Source organism: Mesoplodon densirostris, chromosome 4 (assembly GCF_025265405.1).
Source record: "Mesoplodon densirostris isolate mMesDen1 chromosome 4, mMesDen1 primary haplotype, whole genome shotgun sequence".
NCBI classification, from domain to species: domain Eukaryota; kingdom Metazoa; phylum Chordata; class Mammalia; order Artiodactyla; family Ziphiidae; genus Mesoplodon; species Mesoplodon densirostris.
The window spans coordinates 113,442,093-113,469,215 of NC_082664.1; the positions used below are offsets into that span (position 1 = coordinate 113,442,093).

A 27,123-nucleotide genomic window follows, 5' to 3' on the forward strand; every position below is an offset into this window, starting at 1 on the left:
CCGAGAACCTCCCAGAGATCAAAGGCCCTCTCCCCGAGGAACACAGACCAATTTCCAATGGAAGAACTCTGCTTCGCAAGGGGACCTGCAAGCTTCAAAGGGCACAGTGGCTGTCCACGGAAGCGCACCTGGCATCGGAACAATGAACGCATCTCTGCTCCGCCAACGCACTGCTCCAGATAAACCACTAGCTATCCAAAACTCCTGCGTGCAACAAGGGCTGGCCTCATCATGCCCTCTCGGAGAAACACTTTCGCTTTGCACATTCCCAAACAAGGAAACAAAGTGGCCAAAGGGCATGTTCGCATAACCCAAATACCCCCAATGTGAGCGGCACAGACGCTTCAACATGTCTAACGTCTCGGCGTGCCGCAAGACACCCATTGGGCGACATTCCTCCGGCAACGGGATCACAGATCTACTCAGGTTAAGTACGTAACCGCATCCTCATGTACTGCCAAAGCCATCCCCTTCGTGGGCAGCTGATGCCAGCACATCACGAACAGGACGCATTCTTGGGAAGACGTGGCCAGCTCCTGCAACCCAATCATGACAGCCCATCCCACGACATCACACAGGACATGTCCTCATGATGCCTTGCCATCTTCTGCAGGCCAGCAGCCACCACGCAGGCTTCAATGCAGCACTCGGTCCTAACCCCACTCCACGATGACCCACTTAGTGCCAAAACTCTGTCGGGAGCTGCAGTGGAGTAGCCGACATGGGCAATACCTAGCCCTAATCCATCAGCTCCCTTCCGTTGAAGACCAACCACAGACCACACCCACCCACTGCTCCATCCCCACCGGGCACTAAAGAACTTCAACGCGCCAAAACAAATGACAGAGAGGGACACATGCCTGGCCTGAGGCTCCAGGCTCCAACCAGTGATGCTTCCTCATTTTGGCTTCCAGAAATAGCCCCCGAAGCTGCATGCACAAACGTGATCCTGGCCAAAGCACACCTTTCCAAGCTGCAAGCTTACTGGGCCTACACCAGCACACACTCCGACTCTGAAGACCAGCAGGAGAGCCTTCCCCCTCGCATGCCCTCAATGGTCTTTCAGCAGGGACCTAATATGCGTAGATGACCCAGCTTATGGGCAGACACAGTGGACCCCCAGATAGGAGCACCTCGAATTCTGGAACCCTGGTGTGTGTTTGCATGCAGGTCAGAAGGGGACCTACATGCCTACATGCCCTCCTCCTGCCCACCGGGTAAGTCGAATGTACTGGAAGCCACAGACATCATTCAAACACGGGGTCACTGTATACCAGGGATGGCAGACCACAAAAACGACTGCTTTGATGACACTGACCCTACGCCATGCATCCTGGCACTTCTTCACTGATAGAGTGACACTACCGAGAACCTCCCAGAGATCAAATGCACTCTCCCCAAGGACCACAGACCGATTTCCAATGGAAGAACTCTGCTTCACGAGGGGACCTGCAAGCTTCAAAGGGCACAGTGGCTTTCCACGGCTGCGCACCTGGCATCGGAACACTGAACGCATCTCTGCTCCGCCAACGGACTGCTCCAGATAAACCACTAGCTATCCAAAAATCCTGTGTGCCACAAGGGCTGGCCGCATCATGCCCTCTCGGAGAAACACTTTCGCTTTGCACATTCCCAAACAAGGAAACAAAGTGGCCAAAGGGCATGTTCACATAACCCAAATACCCCCAAGGTGAGCGGCACAGACGCTTCAACATGTCCAACTTCTCGGCGCCCTGCAAGACACCCTTTGGGCGACATTCCTCCGGCAACGGGATCAAAAATCTACGCAGGTTAAGTACGTAACCGCATCCTCATGTACTGCCAAAGCCATCCCCTTCGTGGGCAGCTGATGCCAGCACATCACGAACAGGACGCATTCTTGGGAAGACGTGGCCAGCTCCTGCAACCCAATCATGACAGCCCATCCCACGACATCACACAGGACATGTCCTCATGATGCATTGCCATCTTCTGCAGGCCAGCAGCCACCACGCAGGCTTCAATGCAGCACTCGGTCCTAACCCCACTCCACGATGACCCACTTAGTGCCAAAACTCTGTCGGGAGCTGCAGTGGAGTAGCCGACATGGGCAATACCTAGCCCTAATCCATCAGCTCCCTTCCGTTGAAGACCAACCCCAGCCCACACCCACCCACTTCTCCATCCCCACCGGGCACTAAAGAACTTCAACGCGCCAAAACAAATGACAGAGAGGGACACAGGCCTGGCCTGAGGCTCCAGACTCCAACCAGCGATGCTTCCTCATTTTGGCTTCCAGAAATAGCCCACGAAGCTGCACGCACAAACGTGATCCTGGTCAAAGCACACCTTTCCAAGCTGCAAGCTTACTGGGCCTACACCAGCACACACTCCGACTCTGAAGACCAGCAGGAGAGCCTTCCCCCTCGCATGCCCTCAATGGTCTTTCAGCAGGGACCTAATATGCGTAGATGACCCAGCTTGTGGGCAGACACAGTGGACCCCCAGATAGCAGCACCTCGAATTCTGGAACCCTGGTGTGTGTTTGCATGCAGGTCAGAAGGGGACGCTGGCCCTCACTCCTCACTCTCCCCTAACCCCGAGAGAAGAAACGTGCTGGACCTCAGATTCGATGAGGAGACGGTAGAGTGTTCTCACTCATTTTGTTCAGATTTTCCAAGGAATGCATACAAGGGTGTCATCATCGATCCAAGCACAGGCTAGGAGGCTGCAGAACACAACCGGGCATGCCGTGGGGGTCTGAGGAGGAGAGATGACCTCGGAGTACTCCAAAACCCTGGGAAATCCACAGCCCTCAGGCCACTCAGAAAGAGCAACAGTCAATCCACTCTTGCAGCCACTGGGACCGTCTGAGGAAAACCTCATATCCAATGGCACATCATAGGGTGGGTGAAAGCCTACCTTCCTGAGTTAGCCAGAGCCACGCGTAGCAACATGTCCCCGTGTCATTTTTCCACTTTTCCTTAGCACCTGCAGTCATCAGCCAACGCGTAGGTCTTCTTCTCTTTGCCGACGGCCAGCCTTGTCCAGCAGCTGCACCTGAGAACTGGACATAAATCAGGCAGGCTTCAGAATTGGACCGGTGTACTCAGAGATCATGATTCATGAGAATTTTTACCTGGGCTTGAGCTCAGACCCTGCCTCCCAAGGACGTCTACCTTTACGGAGAACTCAATGTTTGTCTGACAGCACGACTGCAGGAAGTAAGGCATGTACGTTGGCCAGTACGTGAGAGGGAATATTTTTGTTTTCACGCATGTGCGCGTGAGTGACTGTTACTGCACACGACGACGCACTTGTGGGCTTCTTTGTGTGCCTCTGAATCCACATCTTGCTCTCTGTGTGTCCCTGTGGCCCTCTCCTGAGACCTCGGACCATAAAAGCCAGAGTTTATACACAGCGTCCTGGATTTGGACCCCCCCACTGAATGGAGAAAGACCTCTTCAAGCTTCAACAGACTGAATGTGAACTTTGAAACCCAGGGGGCTTTGAAATAGGCCACGGACTTCCACTCTTTCACAGCCAAGCCTTCTGGCCAACGCACAAACACCTGACGAGACCTGCTTTCCGACCGTGGGTGTAACATATAGATGGACCCAGAAATCCTGCAACCTAGTAGAATATGTAATGTGCACTTGGGGCCACTCCCATCATTTTTAGGAGCAAGGAAACCTCCTATGGGCGGGCCGACCTGCGACTGGCTACAGGCAAGATGCAGCCCGGCATCTCTCAAGGGGCTAACGAAATTCGGCCCAACTGCCAATTGTTGCCAACTATGACAAATCACTTTGCGAGGACCCAGGGGAATGCCCACCACAGGAAGTGGTGGGCTTCAGTAACCAAGACCCACGTTCAAACCCCACTGCGGAAACTAGGCTAGCTTCCCAGGCACGTGTTGCCAGCATCCAGCCACCAGGTTTGGCGGCCCTGAACCCGGAGGAAACACTCAAATTCTTAACAGTGTGGTCCTACGTGCCCTCCTCCTGCCCACCGGGTAAGTCGAACCTACTGGAAGCCACAGACATCACTCAAACACGGGGTCACTGTATACCAGGTATGGCAGACTGCAAACACGACTGCTTTGATGACACTGACCATACCCCATGCATCCTGGCACTTCTTCACTGACAGAGTGACACTACCGAGAACCTCCCAGAGATCAAAGGCCCTCTCCCCGAGGAACACAGACCAATTTCCAATGGAAGAACTCTGCTTCGCAAGGGGACCTGCAAGCTTCAAAGGGCACAGTGGCTGTCCACGGAAGCGCACCTGGCATCGGAACAATGAACGCATCTCTGCTCCGCCAACGCACTGCTCCAGATAAACCACTAGCTATCCAAAACTCCTGCGTGCAACAAGGGCTGGCCTCATCATGCCCTCTCGGAGAAACACTTTCGCTTTGCACATTCCCAAACAAGGAAACAAAGTGGCCAAAGGGCATGTTCGCATAACCCAAATACCCCCAATGTGAGCGGCACAGACGCTTCAACATGTCTAACGTCTCGGCGTGCCGCAAGACACCCATTGGGCGACATTCCACCGGCAACGGGATCACAGATCTACTCAGGTTAAGTACGTAACCGCATCCTCATGTACTGCCAAAGCCATCCCCTTCGTGGGCAGCTGATGCCAGCACATCACGAACAGGACGCATTCTTGGGAAGACGTGGCCAGCTCCTGCAACCCAATCATGACAGCCCATCCCACGACATCACACAGGACATGTCCTCATGATGCCTTGCCATCTTCTGCAGGCCAGCAGCCACCACGCAGGCTTCAATGCAGCACTCGGTCCTAACCCCACTCCACGATGACCCACTTAGTGCCAAAACTCTGTCGGGAGCTGCGTGGAGTAGCCGACATGGGCAATACCTAGCCCTAATCCATCAGCTCCCTTCCGTTGAAGACCAACCGCAGCCCACACCCACCCACTGCTCCATCCCCACCGGGCACTAAAAACTTCAACGCGCCAAAACAAATGACAGGGAGGGACACAGGCCTGGCCTGAGGCTCCAGGCTCCAACCAGGGACGCTTCCTCATTTTGGCTTCCAGAAATAGCCCCCGAAGCTGCATGCACAAACGTGATCCTGGCCAAAGCACACCTTTCCAAGCTGCAAGCTTACTGGGCCTACACCAGCACACACTCCGACTCTGAAGACCAGCAGGAGAGCCTTCCACCTCGCATGCCCTCAACGGTCTTTCTGCAGGGACCTAATATGCGTAGATGACCCAGCTTATGGGCAGACACAATGGACACCCAGATAGGAGCACCTCGAATTCTGGAACCCTGGTGTGTGTTTGCATGCAGGTCAGAAGGGGACCTACATGCCTACATGCCCTCCTCTCGCCCGCCGGGTAAGTCGAACCTACTGGAAGCCACAGACATCATTCAAACACGGGGTCACTGTATACCAGGAATGGCAGACCACAAACACGACTGCTTTGATGACCCTGACCATACACCATGCATCCTGGCACTTCTTCACTGACAGAGTGACACTACCGAGAACCTCCCAGAGATCAAAGGCACTCTCCCCGAGGACCACAGACCGATTTCCAATGGAAGAACTCTGCTTCGTGAGGGGACCTGCAAGCTTCAAAGGGCACAGTGGCTGTCCACGGCAGCGCACCTGGCATCAGAACACTGAACGCATCTCTGCTCCGCCAACGGACTGCTCCAGATAAACCACTAGCTGTCCAAAATTCCTGCGTGCCACAAGGGCTGGCGGCATCATGCCCTCTCGGAGAAACACTTTCGTTTTGCACATTCCCAAACAAGGAAACAAAGTGGCCAAAGGGCATGTTCGCATAACCCAAATACCCCCAAGGGGAGCGGCACAGACGCTTCAACATGTCTAACTTCTCGGCGTCCCAAAAGACACCCTTTGGGCGACATTCCTCCGGCAACGGGATCACAACTCTACGCAGGTTAAGTACGTAACCGCATCCTCATGTACTGCCAAAGCCATCCTCTTTGTGGGCAGCTGATGCCAGCACATCATGAACAGGACGCATTCTTGGGAAGACGTGGCCAGCTCTTGCAACCCAATCATGACAGCCCATCCCACGACATCACACAGGACATGTCCTCATGATGCTTTGCCATCTTCTGCAGGCCAGCAGCCACCACACAGACTTCAAAGAAGCACTCGGTCCTAACCCCACTCCACGATGACCCACTTAGTGCCAATACTCTGTCGGGATCTGCAGTGGAGTAGCCGACATGGGCAATACCTAGCCCTAATCCATCAGCTCCCTTCCGTTGAAGACCAACCCTAGCCCAAACCCACCCACTGCTCCATCCCCACCGGGCACTAAAGAACTTCAATGCGTCAAAACAAATGACAAGGAGGGACACAGGCCTGGCCTGAGGCTCCAGGCTCCAACCAGGGACGCTTCCTCATTTTGGCTTCCAGAAATAGCCCCCGAAGCTGCATGCACAAATGTGATCCTGGTCAAAGCACACCTTTACAAACTGCAAGCTTACTGGGCCTACACCAACACGCACTCCGACTCTGAAGACCAGCAGGGGAGCGTTCCCCCTCACATGCCCTCAACGGTCTTTCAGCAGGGACCTAATATGCGTAGATGACCCAGCTTATGGGCAGACACAGTGGACCCCCAGAGAGGAGCACCTCGAATTCTGGAACCCTGGTGTGTGTTTGCATGCAGGTCAGAAGGGGACACTGGCCCTCACTCCTCACTCTCCCCTACCCCTGAGAGACGAAACGTGCTGGACCTCAGATTCGATGAGGAGACGGTAGAGTGTTCTCACTCATTTTGTTCAGATTTTCCAAGGAATGCATACAAGGGTGTCACCATCGATCCAAGCACAGGCTGGGACGCTGCAGAACACAACCGGGCATGCTGTGGGGGTCTGAAGAGGAGAGATGACCTCGGAGTACTCCAAAACCCTGGGGAATCCACAGCCCTCAGGCCACTCAGAAAGAGCAACAGTCAATCCACTCTTGCAGCCACTGGGACCGTCTGATGAAAACCTCATATCCAATGGCACATCTTACAGTGGGTGAAAGCCTACCTTCCTGAGTTAGCCAGAGCCACGCGTAGCAACATGCCCCCGCGTCATTTTTCCACTTTTCCTTAGCACCTGCAGTCATCAGCCAACGCGTAGGTCTTCTTGACTTTGCCGACGGCCAGCCTTGTCCAGCAGCTGCACCTGAGAACTGTACATAAATCAGGTAAACTTCAGAATTGGACCGGTGTACTCAGAGATCATGATTCATGAGAATTTTTACCTGGGCTTGAGCTCGGACCCTGCCTCCCAAGGACGTCTACCTTTACAGAGAACTCAATGTTTGTCTGACAGCACGACTGCAGTAAGTAAGGCGTGTACATTGGCCAGTACGTGAGAGGGTATATTTTTGTTTTCACGCATGTGCGCGTGTGTGACTGTTACTGCACACGACGACGTGCTTGTGGGCTTCTTTTTGTGCCTCTGAATCCGCATCTTGCTCTCTGTGTGTCCCTGTGGCCCTCTCCTGAGACCTCGAACCATAAAAGCCAGAGTTTATACACAGCGTCCTGGATTTGGACCCCCCACTGAATGGAGAAAGACGTCTTCAAGCTTCAACAGACTGAATGTGAACTTTGAAACCCAGGGGGGTTTCAAATGAGCCAAGGACTGCAACACTTCCACAGCCAAGTCTTCTGACCAATGCACAAACACCTGACGAGACCTGCTTTCCAACCGTGGGTGTAACATATAGATGGACCCAGAAATCCTGCAACCTAGTAGAATATGTAATGTGCACTTGGGGCCACTCCCATCATTTTTAGGAGCAAGGAAACCTCCTATGGGCGGGCCGACCTGCGACTGGCTACAGGCAAGATGCAGCCCGGCACCTCTCAAGTGGCTAACGAAATTCGGCCCAACTGCCAATTGTTGCCAACTATGCCAAATCACTTTGCGAGGACCCATGGGAATGCCCACCAGAGGAAGTGGTGGGCTTCAGTAACCAAGACCCACGTTCAAACCCCACTGCGGAAACTAGGCTAGCTTCCCAGGCACGTGTTGCCAGCATCCAGCCACCAGGTTTGGCGGCCCTGAACCCGGAAGAAACACTCAAATTCTTGACAGTGTTGTCCTACGTGCCCTCCTCCGGCCCACCGGGTAAGTCGAACCTACTGGAAGCCACAGACATCATATAAACTCGGGGTCACTGTATACCAGGAATGGCAGACTGCAAACACGACTGCTTTGATGACACTGACCATACCCCATGCATCCTGGCACTTCTTCACTGACAGAGTGACACTACCGAGAACCTCCCAGAGATCAAAGGCACTCTCCCCGAGGACCACAGACCGATTTCCAATGGAAGAACTCTGCTTCGCGAGGGGACCTGCAAGCTTCAAAGGGCACAGTGGCTGTCCACGGCAGTGCACCTGGCATCGGAACACTGAACGCATCTCTGCTCCGCCAACGGACTGCTCCAGATAAACCACTAGCTATCCAAAACTCCTGCGTGCCACAAGGGCTGCCCGCATCATGCCCTCTCGGAGAAACACTTTCGCTTTGCACATTCCCAAACAAGGAAACAAAGTGGCCAAAGGGCATGTTCGCATAACACAAATACCCCCAAGGTGAGCGGCACAGACGCTTCAACATGTCCAACTTCTCGGCGTCCCGCAAGACACCCTTTGGGCGACATTCCTCCGGCAACGGGATCACAACTCTACGCAGGTTAAGTACGTAACCGCATCCTCATGTACTGCCAAAGTCATCCCCTTCGTGGGCAGCTGATGCCAGCACATCACGAACAGGACGCATTCTTGGGAAGACGTGGCCAGCTCCTGCAACCCAATCATGACAGCCCATCCCACGACATCACACAGGACATGTCCTCATGATGCCTTGCCATCTTCTGCAGGCCAGCAGCCACCACGCAGGCTTCAATGCAGCACTCGGTCCTAACCCCACTCCACGATGACCCACTTAGTGCCAAAACTCTGTCGGGAGCTGCAGTGGAGTAGCCGACATGGGCAATACCTAGCCCTAATCCATCAGCTCCCTTCCGTTGAAGACCAACCACAGACCACACCCACCCACTGCTCCATCCCCACCGGGCACTAAAGAACTTCAACGCGCCAAAACAAATGACAGAGAGGGACACATGCCTGGCCTGAGGCTCCAGGCTCCAACCAGTGATGCTTCCTCATTTTGGCTTCCAGAAATAGCCCCCGAAGCTGCATGCACAAACGTGATCCTGGCCAAAGCACAACTTTCCAAGCTGCAAGCTTACTCGGCCTACACCAGCACACACTCCGACTCTGAAGACCAGCAGGAGAGCCTTCCCCCTCGCATGCCCTCAATGGTCTTTCAGCAGGGACCTAATATGCGTAGATGACCCAGCTTATGGGCAGACACAGTGGACCCCCAGATAGGAGCACCTCGAATTCTGGAACCCTGGTGTGTGTTTGCATGCAGGTCAGAAGGGGACCTACATGCCTACATGCCCTCCTCCTGCCCACCGGGTAAGTCGAATGTACTGGAAGCCACAGACATCATTCAAACACGGGGTCACTGTATACCAGGGATGGCAGACCACAAAAACGACTGCTTTGATGACACTGACCCTATGCCATGCATCCTGGCACTTCTTCACTGACAGAGTGACACTACCGAGAACCTCCCAGAGATCAAAGGCACTCTCCCCGAGGACCACAGACCGATTTCCAATGGAAGAACTCTGCTTCGCGAGGGGACCTGCAAGCTTCAAAGGGCACAGTGGCTTTCCACGGCTGCGCACCTGGCATCGGAACACTGAACGCATCTCTGCTCCGCCAACGGACTGCTCCAGATAAACCACTAGCTATCCAAAAATCCTGTGTGCCACAAGGGCTGGCCGCATCATGCCCTCTCGGAGAAACACTTTCGCTTTGCACATTCCCAAACAAGGAAACAAAGTGGCCAAAGGGCATGTTCACATAACCCAAATACCCCCAAGGTGAGCGGCACAGACGCTTCAACATGTCCAACTTCTCGGCGTCCCGCAAGACACCCTTTGGGCGACATTCCTCCGGCAACGGGATCACAAATCTACGCAGGTTAAGTACGTAACCGCATCCTCATGTACTGCCAAAGCCATCCCCTTCGTGGGCAGCTGATGCCAGCACATCACGAACAGGACGCATTCTTGGGAAGACGTGGCCAGCTCCTGCAACCCAATCATGACAGCCCATCCCACGACATCACACAGGACATGTCCTCATGATGCCTTGCCATCTTCTGCAGGCCAGCAGGCACCACGCAGGCTTCAATGCAGCACTCTGTCCTAACCCCACTCCACGATGACCCACTTAGTGCCAAAACTCTGTCGGGATCTGCAGTGGAGTAGCCGACATGGGCAATACCTAGCCCTAATCCATCAGCTCCCTTCCGTTGAAGACCAAACCCAGCCCACACCCACCCACTTCTCCATCCCCACCGGGCACTAAAGAACATCAACGCGCCAAAACAAATGACAGAGAGGGACACAGGCCTGGCCTGAGGCTCCAGACTCCAACCAGCGATGCTTCCTCATTTTGGCTTCCAGAAATAGCCCACGAAGCTGCATGCACAAACGTGATCCTGGCCAAAGCACACCTTTCCAAGCTGCAAGCTTACTGGGCCTACACCAGCACACACTCCTACTCTGAAGACCAGCAGGAGAGCCTTCCCCCTCGCATGCCCTCAATGGTCTTTCAGCAGGGACCTAACATGCGTAGATGACCCAGCTTGTGGGCAGACACAGTGGACCCCCAGATAGCGGCACCTCGAATTCTGGAACCCTGGTGTGTGTTTGCATGCAGGTCAGAAGGGGACGCTGGCCCTCACTCCTCACTCTCCCCTAACCCCGAGAGAAGAAACGTACTGGACCTCAGATTCGATGAGGAGACGGTAGAGTGTTCTCACTCATTTTGTTCAGATTTTCCAAGGAATGCATACAAGGGTGTCATCATCGATCCAAGCACAGGCTAGGAGGCTGCAGAACACAACCGGGCATGCCGTGGGGGTCTGAGGAGGAGAGATGACCTCGGAGTACTCCAAAACCCTGGGAAATCCACAGCCCTCAGGCCACTCAGAAAGAGCAACAGTCAATCCACTCTTGCAGCCACTGGGACCGTCTGAGGAAAACCTCATATCCAATGGCACATCATAGGGTGGGTGAAAGCCTACCTTCCTGAGTTAGCCAGAGCCACGTGTAGCAACATGCCCCCGTGTCATTTTTCCACTTTTCCTTAGCACCTGCAGTCATCAGCCAACGCGTAGGTCTTCTTCTCTTTGCCGACGGCCAGCCTTGTCCAGCAGCTGCACCTGAGAACTGGACATAAATCAGGCAGGCTTCAGAATTGGACCGGTGTACTCAGAGATCATGATTCATGAGAATTTTTACCTGGGCTTGAGCTCAGACCCTGCCTCCCAAGGACGTCTACCTTTACAGAGAACTCAATGTTTGTCTGACAGCACGACTGCAGGAAGTAAGGCATGTACGTTGGCCGGTACGTGAGAGGGAATATTTTTGTTTTCACGCATGTGCGCGTGAGTGACTGTTACTGCACACGACGACGCGCTTGTGGGCTTCTTTGTGTGCCTCTGAATCCACATCTTGCTCTCTGTGTGTCCCTGTGGCCCTCTCCTGAGACCTCGAACCATAAAAGCCAGAGTTTATACACAGCGTCCTGGATTTGGACCCCCCCACTGAATGGAGAAAGACCTCTTCAAGCTTCAACAGACTGAATGTGAACTTTGAAACCCAGGGGGCTTTGAAATAGGCCACGGACTTCCACTCTTCCACAGCCAAGCCTTCTGGCCAACGCACAAACACCTGACGAGACCTGCTTTCCGACCGTGGGTGTAACATATAGATGGACCCAGAAATCCTGCAACCTAGTAGAATATGTAATGTGCACTTGGGGCCACTCCCATCATTTTTAGGAGCAAGGAAACCTCCTATGGGCGGGCCGACCTGCGACTGGCTACAGGCAAGGTGCAGCCCGGCATCTCTCAAGGGGCTAACGAAATTCGGCCCAACTGCCAATTGTTGCCAACTATGACAAATCACTTTGCGAGGACCCAGGGGAATGCCCACCACAGGAAGTGGTGGGCTTCAGTAACCAAGACCCACGTTCAAACCCCACTGCGGAAACTAGGCTAGCTTCCCAGGCACGTGTTGCCAGCATCCAGCCACCAGGTTTGGCGGCCCTGAACCCGGAGGAAACACTCCAATTCTTAACAGTGTGGTCCTACGTGCCCTCCTCCTGCCCACCGGGTAAGTCGAACCTACTGGAAGCCACAGACATCACTCAAACACGGGGTCACTGTATACCAGGTATGGCAGACTGCAAACACGACTGCTTTGATGACACTGACCATACCCCATGCATCCTGGCACCTCTTCACTGACAGAGTGACACTACCGAGAACCTCCCAGAGATCAAAGGCACTCTCCCCGAGGACCACAGACCAATTTCCAATGGAAGAACTCTGCTTCGCAAGGGGACCTGCAAGCTTCAAAGGGCACAGTGGCTGTCCACGGAAGCGCACCTGGCATCGGAACAATGAACGCATCTCTGCTCCGCCAACGCACTGCTCCAGATAAACCACTAGCAATCCAAAACTCCTGCATGCAACAAGGGCTGGCCTCATCATGCCCTCTCGGAGAAACACTTTCGCTTTGCACATTCCCAAACAAGGAAACAAAGTGGCCAAAGGGCATGTTCGCATAACCCAAATACCCCCAATGTGAGCGGCACAGACGCTTCAACATGTCTAACGTCTCGGCGTGCCGCAAGACACCCTTTGGGCGACATTCCTACGGCAACGGGATCACAGCTCTACTCAGGTTAAGTACGTAACCGCATCCTCATGTACTGCCAAAGCCATCCCCTTCGTGGGCAGCTGATGCCAGCACATCACGAACAGGACGCATTCTTGGGAAGACGTGGCCAGCTCCTGCAACCCAATCATGACAGCCCATCCCACGACATCACACAGGACATGTCCTCATGATGCCTTGCCATCTTCTGCAGGCCAGCAGCCACCACGCAGGCTTCAATGCAGCACTCGTTCCTAACCCCACTCCACGATGACCCACTTAGTGCCAAAACTCTGTCGGGATCTGCAGTGGAGTAGCCGACATGGGCAATACCTAGCCCTAATCCATCAGCTCCCTTCCGTTGAAGACCAACCCCAGCCCACACCCACCCACTGCTCCATCCCCACCGAGCACTAAAAACTTCAACGCGCCAAAACAAATGACAGGGAGGGACACAGGCCTGGCCTGAGGCTCCAGGCTCCAACCAGGGACGCTTCCTCATTTTGGCTTCCAGAAATAGCCCCCGAAGCTGCATGCACAAACGTGATCCTGGCCAAAGCACACCTTTCCAAGCTGCAAGCTTACTGGGCCTACACCAGCACACACTCCGACTCTGAAGACCAGCAGGAGAGCCTTCCACCTCGCATGCCCTCAACGGTCTTTCTGCAGGGACCTAATATGCGTAGATGACCCAGCTTATGGGCAGACACAATGGACACCCAGATAGGAGCACCTCGAATTCTGGAACCCTGGTTTGTGTTTGCATGCAGGTCAGAAGGGGACCTACATGCCTACATGCCCTCCTCCCGCCCGCCGGGTAAGTCGAACCTACTGGAAGCCACAGACATCATTCAAACACGGGGTCACTGTATACCAGGGATGGCAGACCACAAACACGACTGCTTTGATGACCCTGACCATACCCCATGCATCCTGGCACTTCTTCACTGACAGAGTGACACTACCGAGAACCTCCCAGAGATCAAAGGCACTCTCCCCGAGGACCACAGACCGATTTCCAATGGAAGAACTCTGCTTCGTGAGGGGACCTGCAAGCTTCAAAGGGCACAGTGGCTGTCCACGGCAGCGCACCTGGCATCAGAACACTGAACGCATCTCTGCTCCGCCAACGGACTGCTCCAGATAAACCACTAGCTGTCCAAACCTCCTGCGTGCCACAAGGGCTGGCGGCATCATGCCCTCTCGGAGAAACACTTTCGTTTTGCACATTCCCAAACAAGGAAACAAAGTGGCCAAAGGGCATGTTCGCATAACCCAAATACCCCCAGGGTGAGCGGCACAGACGCTTCAACATGTCTAACTTCTCGGCGTCCCACAAGACACCCTTTGGGCGACATACCTCCGGCAACGGGATCAAAACTCTACACAGGTTAAGTACGTAACCGCATCCTCATGTACTGCCAAAGCCTTCCCCTTTGTGGGCAGCTGATGCCAGCACATCATGAACAGGACGCATTTTTGGGAAGACGTGGCCAGCTCTTGCAACCCAATCATGACAGCCCATCCCACGACATCACCCAGGACATGTCCTCATGATGCCTTGCCATCTTCTGCAGGCCAGCAGCCACCACACAGACTTCAAAGAAGCACTCGGTCCTAACCCCACTCCACGATGACCCACTTAGTGCCAATACTCTGTCGGGATCTGCAGTGGAGTAGCCGACATGGGCAATACCTAGCCCTAATCCATCAGCTCCCTTCCGTTGAAGACCAACCCTAGCCCAAACCCACCCACTGCTCCATCCCCACCGGGCACTAAAGAACTTCAATGCGTCAAAACAAATGACAAGGAGGGACACAGGCCTGGCCTGAGGCTCCAGGCTCCAACCAGGGACGCTTCCTCATTTTGGCTTCCAGAAATAGCCCCCGAAGCTGCATGCACAAACGTGATCCTGGCCAAAGCACACCTTTCCAAGCTGCAAGCTTACTGGGCCTACACCAGCACACACTCCGACTCTGAAGACCAGCAGGAGAGCCTTCCACCTCGCATGCCCTCAACGGTCTTTCTGCAGGGACCTAATATGCGTAGATGACCCAGCTTATGGGCAGACACAATGGACACCCAGATAGGAGCACCTCGAATTCTGGAACCCTGGTGTGTGTTTGCATGCAGGTCAGAAGGGGACCTACATGCCTACATGCCCTCCTCTCGCCCGCCGGGTAAGTCGAACCTACTGGAAGCCACAGACATCATTCAAACACGGGGTCACTGTATACCAGGAATGGCAGACCACAAACACGACTGCTTTGATGACCCTGACCATACCCCATGCATCCTGGCACTTCTTCACTGACAGAGTGACACTACCGAGAACCTCCCAGAGATCAAAGGCACTCTCCCCGAGGACCACAGACCGATTTCCAATGGAAGAACTCTGCTTCGTGAGGGGACCTGCAAGCTTCAAAGGGCACAGTGGCTGTCCACGGCAGCGCACCTGGCATCAGAACACTGAACGCATCTCTGCTCCGCCAACGGACTGCTCCAGATAAACCACTAGCTGTCCAAAACTCCTGCGTGCCACAAGGGCTGGCGGCATCATGCCCTCTCGGAGAAACACTTTCGTTTTGCACATTCCCAAACAAGGAAACAAAGTGGCCAAAGGGCATGTTCGCATAACCCAAATACCCCCAAGGGGAGCGGCACAGACGCTTCAACATGTCTAACTTCTCGGCGTCCCAAAAGACACCCTTTGGGCGACATTCCTCCGGCAACGGGATCACAACTCTACGCAGGTTAAGTACGTAACCGCATCCTCATGTACTGCCAAAGCCTTCCCCTTTGTGGGCAGCTGATGCCAGCACATCATGAACAGGACGCATTCTTGGGAAGACGTGGCCAGCTCTTGCAACCCAATCATGACAGCCCATCCCACGACATCACACAGGACATGTCCTCATGATGCCTTGCCATCTTCTGCAGGCCAGCAGCCACCACACAGACTTCAAAGAAGCACTCGGTCCTAACCCCACTCCACGATGACCCACTTAGTGCCAATACTCTGTCGGGATCTGCAGTGGAGTAGCCGACATGGGCAATACCTAGCCCTAATCCATCAGCTCCCTTCCGTTGAAGACCAACCCTAGCCCAAACCCACCCACTGCTCCATCCCCACCGGGCAATAAAGAACTTCAATGCGTCAAAACAAATGACAAGGAGGGACACAGGCCTGGCCTGAGGCTCCAGGCTCCAACCAGGGACGCTTCCTCATTTTGGCTTCCAGAAATAGCCCCCGAAGCTGCATGCACAAACGTGATCCTGGCCAAAGCACACCTTTCCAAGCTGCAAGCTTACTGGGCCTACACCAGCACACACTCCGACTCTGAAGACCAGCAGGAGAGCCTTCCACCTCGCATGCCCTCAACGGTCTTTCTGCAGGGACCTAATATGCGTAGATGACCCAGCTTATGGGCAGACACAATGGACACCCAGATAGGAGCACCTCGAATTCTGGAACCCTGGTGTGTGTTTGCATGCAGGTCAGAAGGGGACCTACATGCCTACATGCCCTCCTCTCTCCCGCCGGGTAAGTCGAACCTACTGGAAGCCACAGACATCATTCAAACACGGGGTCACTGTATACCAGGAATGGCAGACCACAAACACGACTGCTTTGATGACCCTGACCATACCCCATGCATCCTGGCACTTCTTCACTGACAGAGTGACACTACCGAGAACCTCCCAGAGATCAAAGGCACTCTCCCCGAGGACCACAGACCGATTTCCAATGGAAGAACTCTGCTTCGTGAGGGGACCTGCAAGCTTCAAAGGGCACAGTGGCTGTCCACGGCAGCGCACCTGGCATCAGAACACTGAACGCATCTCTGCTCCGCCAACGGACTGCTCCAGATAAACCACTAGCTGTCCAAAACTCCTGCGTGCCACAAGGGCTGGCGGCATCATGCCCTCTCGGAGAAACACTTTCGTTTTGCACATTCCCAAACAAGGAAACAAAGTGGCCAAAGGGCATGTTCGCATAACCCAAATACCCCCAAGGGGAGCGGCACAGACGCTTCAACATGTCTAACTTCTCGGCGTCCCAAAAGACACCCTTTGGGCGACATTCCTCCGGCAACGGGATCACAACTCTACGCAGGTTAAGTACGTAACCGCATCCTCATGTACTGCCAAAGCCTTCCCCTTTGTGGGCAGCTGATGCCAGCACATCATGAACAGGACGCATTCTTGGGAAGACGTGGCCAGCTCTTGCAACCCAATCATGACAGCCCATCCCACGACATCACACAGGACATGTCCTCATGATGCCTTGCCATCTTCTGCAGGCCAGCAGCCACCACACAGACTTCAAAGAAGCACTCGGTCCTAACCCCACTCCACGATGACCCACTTAGTGCCAATACTCTGTCGGGATCTGCAGTGGAGTAGCCGACATGGGCAATACCTAGCCCTAATCCATCAGCTCCCTTCCGTTGAAGACCAACCCTAGCCCAAACCCACCCACTGCTCCATCCCCACCGGGCACTAAAGAACTTCAATGCGTCAAAACAAATGACAAGGAGGGACACAGGCCTGGCCTGAGGCTCCAGGCTCCAACCAGGGACGCTTCCTCATTTTGGCTTCCAGAAATAGCCCCCGAAGCTGCATGCACAAATGTGATCCTGGTCAAAGCACACCTTTCCAAACTGCAAGCTTACTGGGCCTACACCAACACGCACTCCGACTCTGAAGACGAGCAGGGGAGCGTTCCCCCTCACATGCCCTCAACGGTCTTTCAGCAGGGACCTAATATGCGTAGATGACCCAGCTTATGGGCAGACACAGTGGACCCCCAGAGAGGAGCACCTCGAATTCTGGAACCCTGGTGTGTGTTTGCATGCAGGTCAGAAGGGGACACTGGCCCTCACTCCTCACTCTCCCCTACCCCTGAGAGACGAAACGTGCTGGACCTCAGATTCGATGAGGAGACGGTAGAGTGTTCTCACTCATTTTGTTCAGATTTTCCAAGGAATGCATACAAGGGTGTCACCATCGATCCAAGCACAGGCTGGGACGCTGCAGAACACAACCGGGCATGCTGTGGGGGTCTGAAGAGGAGAGATGACCTCGGAGTACTCCAAAACCCTGGGGAATCCACAGCCCTCAGGCCACTCAGAAAGAGCAACAGTCAATCCACTCTTGCAGCCACTGGGACCGTCTGATGAAAACCTCATATCCAATGGCACATCTTACAGTGGGTGAAAGCCTACCTTCCTGAGTTAGCCAGAGCCACGCGTAGCAACATGCCCCCGCGTCATTTTTCCACTTTTCCTTAGCACCTGCAGTCATCAGCCAACGCGTAGGTCTTCTTGACTTTGCCGACGGCCAGCCTTGTCCAGCAGCTGCACCTGAGAACTGGACATAAATCAGGTAAACTTCAGAATTGGACCGGTGTACTCAGAGATCATGATTCATGAGAATTTTTACCTGGGCTTGAGCTCGGACCCTGCCTCCCAAGGACGTCTACCTTTACAGAGAACTCAATGTTTGTCTGACAGCACGACTGCAGTAAGTAAGGCGTGTACATTGGCCAGTACGTGAGAGGGTATATTTTTGTTTTCACGCATGTGCGCGTGTGTGACTGTTACTGCACACGACGACGTGCTTGTGGGCTTCTTTTTGTGCCTCTGAATCCGCATCTTGCTCTCTGTGTGTCCCTGTGGCCCTCTCCTGAGACCTCGAACCATAAAAGCCAGAGTTTATACACAGCGTCCTGGATTTGGACCCCCCACTGAATGGAGAAAGACGTCTTCAAGCTTCAACAGACTGAATGTGAACTTTGAAACCCAGGGGGGTTTCAAATGAGCCAAGGACTGCAACACTTCCACAGCCAAGTCTTCTGACCAATGCACAAACACCTGACGAGACCTGCTTTCCAACCGTGGGTGTAACATATAGATGGACCCAGAAATCCTGCAACCTAGTAGAATATGTAATGTGCACTTGGGGCCACTCCCATCATTTTTAGGAGCAAGGAAACCTCCTATGGGCGGGCCGACCTGCGACTGGCTACAGGCAAGATGCAGCCCGGCACCTCTCAAGGGGCTAACGAAATTCGGCCCAACTGCCAATTGTTGCCAACTATGCCAAATCACTTTGCGAGGACCCATGGGAATGCCCACCAGAGGAAGTGGTGGGCTTCAGTAACCAAGACCCACGTTCAAACCCCACTGCGGAAACTAGGCTAGCTTCCCAGGCACGTGTTGCCAGCATCCAGCCACCAGGTTTGGCGGCCCTGAACCCGGAAGAAACACTCAAATTCTTGACAGTGTTGTCCTACGTGCCCTCCTCCGGCCCACCGGGTAAGTCGAACCTACTGGAAGCCACAGACATCATATAAACTCGGGGTCACTGTATACCAGGAATGGCAGACTGCAAACACGACTGCTTTGATGACACTGACCATACCCCATGCATTCTGGCACTTCTTCACTGACAGAGTGACACTACCGAGAACCTCACAGAGATCAAAGGCACTCTCCCCGAGGACCACAGACCGATTTCCAATGGAAGAACTCTGCTTCGCGAGGGGACCTGCAAGCTTCAAAGGGCACAGTGGCTGTCCACGGCAGTGCACCTGGCATCGGAACACTGAACGCATCTCTGCTCCGCCAACGGACTGCTCCAGATAAACCACTAGCTATCCAAAACTCCTGCGTGCCACAAGGGCTGCCCGCATCATGCCCTCTCGGAGAAACACTTTCGCTTTGCACATTCCCAAACAAGGAAACAAAGTGGCCAAAGGGCATGTTCGCATAACACAAATACCCCCAAGGTGAGCGGCACAGACGCTTCAACATGTCCAACTTCTCGGCGTCCCGCAAGACACCCTATGGGCGACATTCCTCCGGCAACGGGATCACAACTCTACGCAGGTTAAGTACGTAACCGCATCCTCATGTACTGCCAAAGTCATCCCCTTCGTGGGCAGCTGATGCCAGCACATCACGAACAGGACGCATTCTTGGGAAGACGTGGCCAGCTCCTGCAACCCAATCATGACAGCCCATCCCACGACATCACACAGGACATGTCCTCATGATGCCTTGCCATCTTCTGCAGGCCAGCAGCCACCACGCAGGCTTCAATGCAGCACTCGGTCCTAACCCCACTCCACGATGACCCACTTAGTGCCAAAACTCTGTCGGGAGCTGCAGTGGAGTAGCCGACATGGGCAATACCTAGCCCTAATCCATCAGCTCCCTTCCGTTGAAGACCAACCACAGACCACACCCACCCACTGCTCCATCCCCACCGGGCACTAAAGAACTTCAACGCGCCAAAACAAATGACAGAGAGGGACACATGCCTGGCCTGAGGCTCCAGGCTCCAACCAGTGATGCTTCCTCATTTTCGCTTCCAGAAATAGCCCCCGAAGCTGCATGCACAAACGTGATCCTGGCCAAAGCACAACTTTCCAAGCTGCAAGCTTACTCGGCCTACACCAGCACACACTCCGACTCTGAAGACCAGCAGGAGAGCTTTCCCCCTCGCATGCCCTCAATGGTCTTTCAGCAGGGACCTAATATGCGTAGATGACCCAGCTTATGGGCAGACACAGTGGACCCCCAGATAGGAGCACCTCGAATTCTGGAACCCTGGTGTGTGTTTGCATGCAGGTCAGAAGGGGACCTACATGCCTACATGCCCTCCTCCTGCCCACCGGGTAAGTCGAATGTACTGGAAGCCACAGACATCATTCAAACACGGGGTCACTGTATACCAGGGATGGCAGACCACAAACACGACTGCTTTGATGACACTGACCCTATGCCATGCATCCTGGCACTTCTTCACTGACAGAGTGACACTACCGAGAACCTCCCAGAGATCAAAGGCACTCTCCCCGAGGACCACAGACCGATTTCCAATGGAAGAACTCTGCTTCGCGAGGGGACCTGCAAGCTTCAAAGGGCACAGTGGCTTTCCACGGCTGCGCACCTGGCATCGGAACACTGAACGCATCTCTGCTCCGCCAACGGACTGCTCCAGATAAACCACTAGCTATCCAAAAATCCTGTGTGCCACAAGGGCTGGCCGCATCATGCCCTCTCGGAGAAATACTTTCGCTTTGCACATTCCCAAACAAGGAAACAAAGTGGCCAAAGGGCATGTTCACATAACCCAAATACCCCCAAGGTGAGCGGCACAGACGCTTCAACATGTCCAACTTCTCGGCGTCCCGCAAGACACCCTTTGGGCGACATACCTCCGGCAACGGGATCACAAATCTACGCAGGTTAAGTACGTAACCGCATCCTCATGTACTGCCAAATCCATCCCCTTCGTGGGCAGCTGATGCCAGCACATCACGAACAGGACGCATTCTTGGGAAGACGTGGCCAGCTCCTGCAACCCAATCATGACAGCCCATCCCACGACATCACACAGGACATGTCCTCATGATGCCTTGCCATCTTCTGCAGGCCAGCAGCCACCACGCAGGCTTCAATGCAGCACTCTGTCCTAACCCCACTCCACGATGACCCACTTAGTGCCAAAACTCTGTCGGGAGCTGCAGTGGAGTAGCCGACATGGGCAATACCTAGCCCTAATCCATCAGCTCCCTTCCGTTGAAGACCAACCCCAGCCCACACCCACCCACTTCTCCATCCCCACCGGGCACTAAAGAACATCAAAGCGCCAAAACAAATGACAGAGAGGGACACAGGCCTGGCCTGAGGCTCCAGACTCCAACCAGCGATGCTTCCTCATTTTGGCTTCCAGAAATAGCCCACGAAGCTGCATGCACAAACGTGATCCTGGCCAAAGCACACCTTTCCAAGCTGCAAGCTTACTGGGCCTACACCAGCACACACTCCTACTCTGAAGACCAGCAGGAGAGCCTTCCCCCTCGCATGCCCTCAATGGTCTTTCAGCAGGGACCTAACATGCGTAGATGACCCAGCTTGTGGGCAGACACAGTGGACCCCCAGATAGCAGCACCTCGAATTCTGGAACCCTGGTGTGTGTTTGCATGCAGGTCAGAATGGGACGCTGGCCCTCACTCCTCACTCTCCCCTAACCCCGAGAGAAGAAACGTGCTGGACCTCAGATTCGATGAGGAGATGGTAGAGTGTTCTCACTCATTTTGTTCAGATTTTCCAAGGAATGCATACAAGGGTGTCATCATCGATCCAAGCACAGGCTAGGAGGCTGCAGAACACAACCGGGCATGCCGTGGGGGTCTGAGGAGGAGAGATGACCTCGGAGTACTCCAAAACCCTGGGAAATCCACAGCCCTCAGGCCACTCAGAAAGAGCAACAGTCAATCCACTCTTGCAGCCACTGGGACCGTCTGAGGAAAACCTCATATCCAATGGCACATCATAGGGTGGGTGAAAGCCTACCTTCCTGAGTTAGCCAGAGCCACGTGTAGCAACATGCCCCCGTGTCATTTTTCCACTTTTCCTTAGCACCTGCAGTCATCAGCCAACGCGTAGGTCTTCTTCTCTTTGCCGACGGCCAGCCTTGTCCAGCAGCTGCACCTGAGAACTGGACATAAATCAGGCAGGCTTCAGAATTGGACCGGTGTACTCAGAGATCATGATTCATGAGAATTTTTACCTGGGCTTGAGCTCAGACCCTGCCTCCCAAGGACGTCTACCTTTACAGAGAACTCAATGTTTGTCTGACAGCACGACTGCAGGAAGTAAGGCATGTACGTTGGCCGGTACGTGAGAGGGAATATTTTTGTTTTCACGCATGTGCGCGTGAGTGACTGTTACTGCACACGACGACGCGCTTGTGGGCTTCTTTGTGTGCCTCTGAATCCACATCTTGCTCTCTGTGTGTCCCTGTGGCCCTCTCCTGAGACCTCGAACCATAAAAGCCAGAGTTAATACACAGCGTCCTGGCTTTGGACCCCCCCACTGAATGGAGAAAGACCTCTTCAAGCTTCAACAGACTGAATGTGAACTTTGAAACCCAGGGGGCTTTGAAATAGGCCACGGACTTCCACTCTTCCACAGCCAAGCCTTCTGGCCAACGCACAAACACCTGACGAGACCTGCTTTCCGACCGTGGGTGTAACATATAGATGGACCCAGAAATCCTGCAACCTAGTAGAATATGTAATGTGCACTTGGGGCCACTCCCATCATTTTTAGGAGCAAGGAAACCTCCTATGGGCGGGCCGACCTGCGACTGGCTACAGGCAAGATGCAGCCCGGCATCTCTCAAGGGGCTAACGAAATTCGGCCCAACTGCCAATTGTTGCCAACTATGACAAATCACTTTGCGAGGACCCAGGGGAATGCCCACCACAGGAAGTGGTGGGCTTCAGTAACCAAGACCCACGTTCAAACCCCACTGCGGAAACTAGGCTAGCTTCCCAGGCACGTGTTGCCAGCATCCAGCCACCAGGTTTGGCGGCCCTGAACCCGGAGGAAACACTCAAATTCTTAACAGTGTGGTCCTACGTGCCCTCCTCCTGCCCACCGGGTAAGTCGAACCTACTGGAAGCCACAGACATCACTCAAACACGGGGTCACTGTATACCAGGTATGGCAGACTGCAAACACGACTGCTTTGATGACACTGACCATACCCCATGCATCCTGGCACCTCTTCACTGACAGAGTGACACTACCGAGAACCTCCCAGAGATCAAAGGCACTCTCCCCGAGGACCACAGACCAATTTCCAATGGAAGAACTCTGCTTCGCGAGGGGACCTGCAAGCTTCAAAGGGCACAGTGGCTGTCCACGGAAGCGCACCTGGCATCGGAACAATGAACGCATCTCTGCTCCGCCAACGCACTGCTCCAGATAAACCACTAGCTATCCAAAACTCCTGCATGCAACAAGGGCTGGCCTCATCATGCCCTCTCGGAGAAACACTTTTGCTTTGCACATTCCCAAACAAGGAAACAAAGTGGCCAAAGGGCATGTTCGCATAACCCAAATACCCCCAATGTGAGCGGCACAGACGCTTCAACATGTCTAACGTCTCGGCGTGCCGCAAGACACCCTTTGGGTGACATTCCTACGGCAACGGGATCAAAGCTCTACTCAGGTTAAGTACGTAACCGCATCCTCATGTACTGCCAAAGCCATCCCCTTCGTGGGCAGCTGATGCCAGCACATCACGAACAGGACGCATTCTTGGGAAGACGTGGCCAGCTCCTGCAACCCAATCATGACAGCCCATCCCACGACATCACACAGGACATGTCCTCATGATGCCTTGCCATCTTCTGCAGGCCAGCAGCCACCACGCAGGCTTCAATGCAGCACTCGGTCCTAACCCCACTCCACGATGACCCACTTAGTGCCAAAACTCTGTCGGGATCTGCAGTGGAGTAGCCGACATGGGCAATACCTAGCCCTAATCCATCAGCTCCCTTCCGTTGAAGACCAACCCCAGCCCACACCCACCCACTGCTCCATCCCCACCGAGCACTAAAAACTTCAACGCGCCAAAACAAATGACAGGGAGGGACACAGGCCTGGCCTGAGGCTCCAGGCTCCAACCAGGGACGCTTCCTCATTTTGGCTTCCAGAAATAGCCCCCGAAGCTGCATGCACAAACGTGATCCTGGCCAAAGCACACCTTTCCAAGCTGCAAGCTTACTGGGCCTACACCAGCACACACTCCGACTCTGAAGACCAGCAGGAGAGCCTTCCACCTCGCATGACCTCAACGGTCTTTCTGCAGGGACCTAATATGCGTAGATGACCCAGCTTATGGGCAGACACAATGGACACCCAGATAGGAGCACCTCGAATTCTGGAACCCTGGTTTGTGTTTGCATGCAGGTCAGAAGGGGACCTACATGCCTACATGCCCTCCTCCCGCCCGCCGGGTAAGTCGAACCTACTGGAAGCCACAGACATCATTCAAACACGGGGTCACTGTATACCAGGGATGGCAGACCGCAAACACGACTGCTTTGATGACCCTGACCATACCACATGCATCCTGGCACTTCTTCACTGACAGAGTGACACTACCGAGAACCTCCCAGAGATCAAAGGCACTCTCCCCGAGGACCACAGACCGATTTCCAATGGAAGAACTCTGCTTCGCGAGGGGACCTGCAAGCTTCAAAGGGCACAGTGGCTGTCGACGGCAGCGCACCTGGCATCAGAACACTGAACACATCTCTGCTCCGCCAACGGACTGCTCCAGATAAACCACTAGCTGTCCAAACCTCCTGCGTGCCACAAGGGCTGGCGGCATTATGCCCTTTCGGAGAAACACTTTCGTTTTGCACATTCCCAAACAAGGAAACAAAGTGGCCAAAGGGCATGTTCGCATAACCCAAATACCCCCAAGGTGAGCGGCACAGACGCTTCAACATGTCTAACTTCTCGGCGTCCCACAAGACACCCTTTGGGCGACATTCCTCCGGCAACGGGATCACAGCTCTACGCAGGTTAAGTACGTAACCGCATCCTCATGTACTGCCAAAGCCATCCCCTTCGTGGGCAGCTGATGCCAGCACATCACGAACAGGACGCATTCTTGGGAAGACGTGGCCAGCTCCTGCAACCCAATCATGACAGCCCATCCCACGACATCACACAGGACATGTCCTCATGATGCCTTGCCATCTTCTGCAGGCCAGCAGCCACCACGCAGGCTTCAATGCAGCACTCGGTCCTAACCCCACTCCACGATGACCCACTTAGTGCCAAAACTCTGTCGGGATCTGCAGTGGAGTAGCCGACATGGGCAATACCTAGCCCTAATCCATCAGCTCCCTTCCGTTGAAGACCAACCGCAGCCCACACCCACCCACTGCTCCATCCCCACCGGGCACTAAAGAACTTCAGCTCGCCAAAACAAATGACAGTGAGGGACACAGGCCTGGCCTGAGGCTCCAGACTCCAACCAGGGATGCTTCCTCATTTTGGCTTCCAGAAATAGCCCCCGAAGCTGCATGCACAAATGTGATCCTGGCCAAAGCACACCTTTCCAAGCTGCAAGCTTACTAGGCCTGCACCAGCACGCACTCCGACTCTGAAGAACAGCCCGAGAGCCTTCCCCCTCGCATGCCCTCAACGGTCTTTCAGCAGGGACCTAATATGCGTAGATGACCCAGCTTATGGGCAGACACAGTGGACCCCCAGATAGGAGCACCACGAATTCCGGAACCCTGGTGTGTGTTTGCATGCAGGTCAGAAGGGGACGCTGGCCCTCACTCCTCACTCTCCCCTACCCCCGAGAGACGAAACGTGCTGGACCTCAGATTCGATGAGGAGACGGTAGAGTGTTCTCACTCATTTTGTTCAGATTTTCCAAGGAATGCATACAAGGGTGTCACCATCGATCCAAGCACAGGCTGGGACGCTGCAGAACACAACCAGGCATGCCGTGGGGGTCTGAAGAGGAGAGATGACCTCGGAGTACTCCAAAACCCTGGGGAATCCACAGCCCTCAGGCCACTCAGAAAGAGCAACAGTCAGTCCACTCTTGCAGCCACTGGGACCGTCTGAGGAAAACCTCATATCCAATGGCACATCTTAGGGTGGGTGAAAGCCTACCTTCCTGAGTTAGCCAGAGCCACGCATAGAAACATGCCCCCGTCTCATTTTTCCACTTTTCCTTAGCACCTGCAGTCATCAGCCAACGCGTAGGTCTTCTTGTCTTTGCCGACGGCCAGCCTTGTCCAGCATCTGCACCTGAGAACTGGAGATAAATCAGGCAAGCTTCAGAATTGGACCGGGGTACTCAGAGATCATGATTCATGAGAATTTTTACCTGGGCTTCAGCTCGGAATCTGCCTCCCAAAGACGTCTACATTTATAGAGAACTCAATGTTTGTCTGACAGCACGACTGCAGGAATTAAGGCATGTACGTTGGCCGGTACGTGAGCGGGTATATTTTTGTTTTCACGCATGTGCGCGTGTGTGATTCTTACTGCACATGAGGACGCGCTTGTGGGCGTCATTGTGTGCCTCTGAATCCGCAACTTGCTCTCTGTGTGTTCCTGTAGCCCTCTCCTGAGACCTCGAACCATAAAAGCCAGAGTTTATACACAGCGTCCTGGATTTGGACCCCCACACTGAATGGAGAAAGACCTCTTCAAGCTTCAACAGACTGAATGTGAACTTTGAAACCCAGGGCGTTTTGACATAGGCCACGGACTTCCACTCTTCCACAGCCAAGCCTTCTGACCAACGCACAAACACCTGACGAGACCTGCTTTCCGACCGTGGGTGTAACATAAAGATGGACCCAGAAATCCTGCAACCTAGTAGAATATGTAATGTGCACTTGGGGCCACTCCCATCATTTTTAGGAGCAAGGAAACCTCCTATGGGCGGGCCGACCTGCG

The 27,123-nt window shown here is 54.1% G+C and overlaps 6 non-coding genes across 6 annotated transcripts; all 6 read right to left on the reverse strand.

Moving 5' to 3' along the window:
- Positions 1-2,597: 2,597 nt before the first annotated feature.
- Positions 2,598-2,690, reverse strand: LOC132490056 (small nucleolar RNA SNORD116). The gene has a single exon (XR_009532419.1). It is a non-coding gene; the product is annotated as a small nucleolar RNA SNORD116 (small nucleolar RNA).
- A 4,046-nt stretch (positions 2,691-6,736) lies between these two features.
- LOC132490133 (small nucleolar RNA SNORD116) lies at positions 6,737-6,829 on the reverse strand. The gene has a single exon (XR_009532492.1). It is a non-coding gene; the product is annotated as a small nucleolar RNA SNORD116 (small nucleolar RNA).
- A 4,047-nt stretch (positions 6,830-10,876) lies between these two features.
- Positions 10,877-10,969, reverse strand: LOC132490057 (small nucleolar RNA SNORD116). Its single transcript, XR_009532420.1, has one exon. It is a non-coding gene; the product is annotated as a small nucleolar RNA SNORD116 (small nucleolar RNA).
- A 6,775-nt stretch (positions 10,970-17,744) lies between these two features.
- LOC132490134 (small nucleolar RNA SNORD116) lies at positions 17,745-17,837 on the reverse strand. Its single transcript, XR_009532493.1, has one exon. It is a non-coding gene; the product is annotated as a small nucleolar RNA SNORD116 (small nucleolar RNA).
- A 4,047-nt stretch (positions 17,838-21,884) lies between these two features.
- LOC132490110 (small nucleolar RNA SNORD116) lies at positions 21,885-21,977 on the reverse strand. The gene has a single exon (XR_009532470.1). It is a non-coding gene; the product is annotated as a small nucleolar RNA SNORD116 (small nucleolar RNA).
- A 4,047-nt stretch (positions 21,978-26,024) lies between these two features.
- On the reverse strand, positions 26,025-26,117 carry LOC132490135 (small nucleolar RNA SNORD116). Its single transcript, XR_009532494.1, has one exon. It is a non-coding gene; the product is annotated as a small nucleolar RNA SNORD116 (small nucleolar RNA).
- Between the last annotated feature and the right edge of the window lie 1,006 nt (positions 26,118-27,123).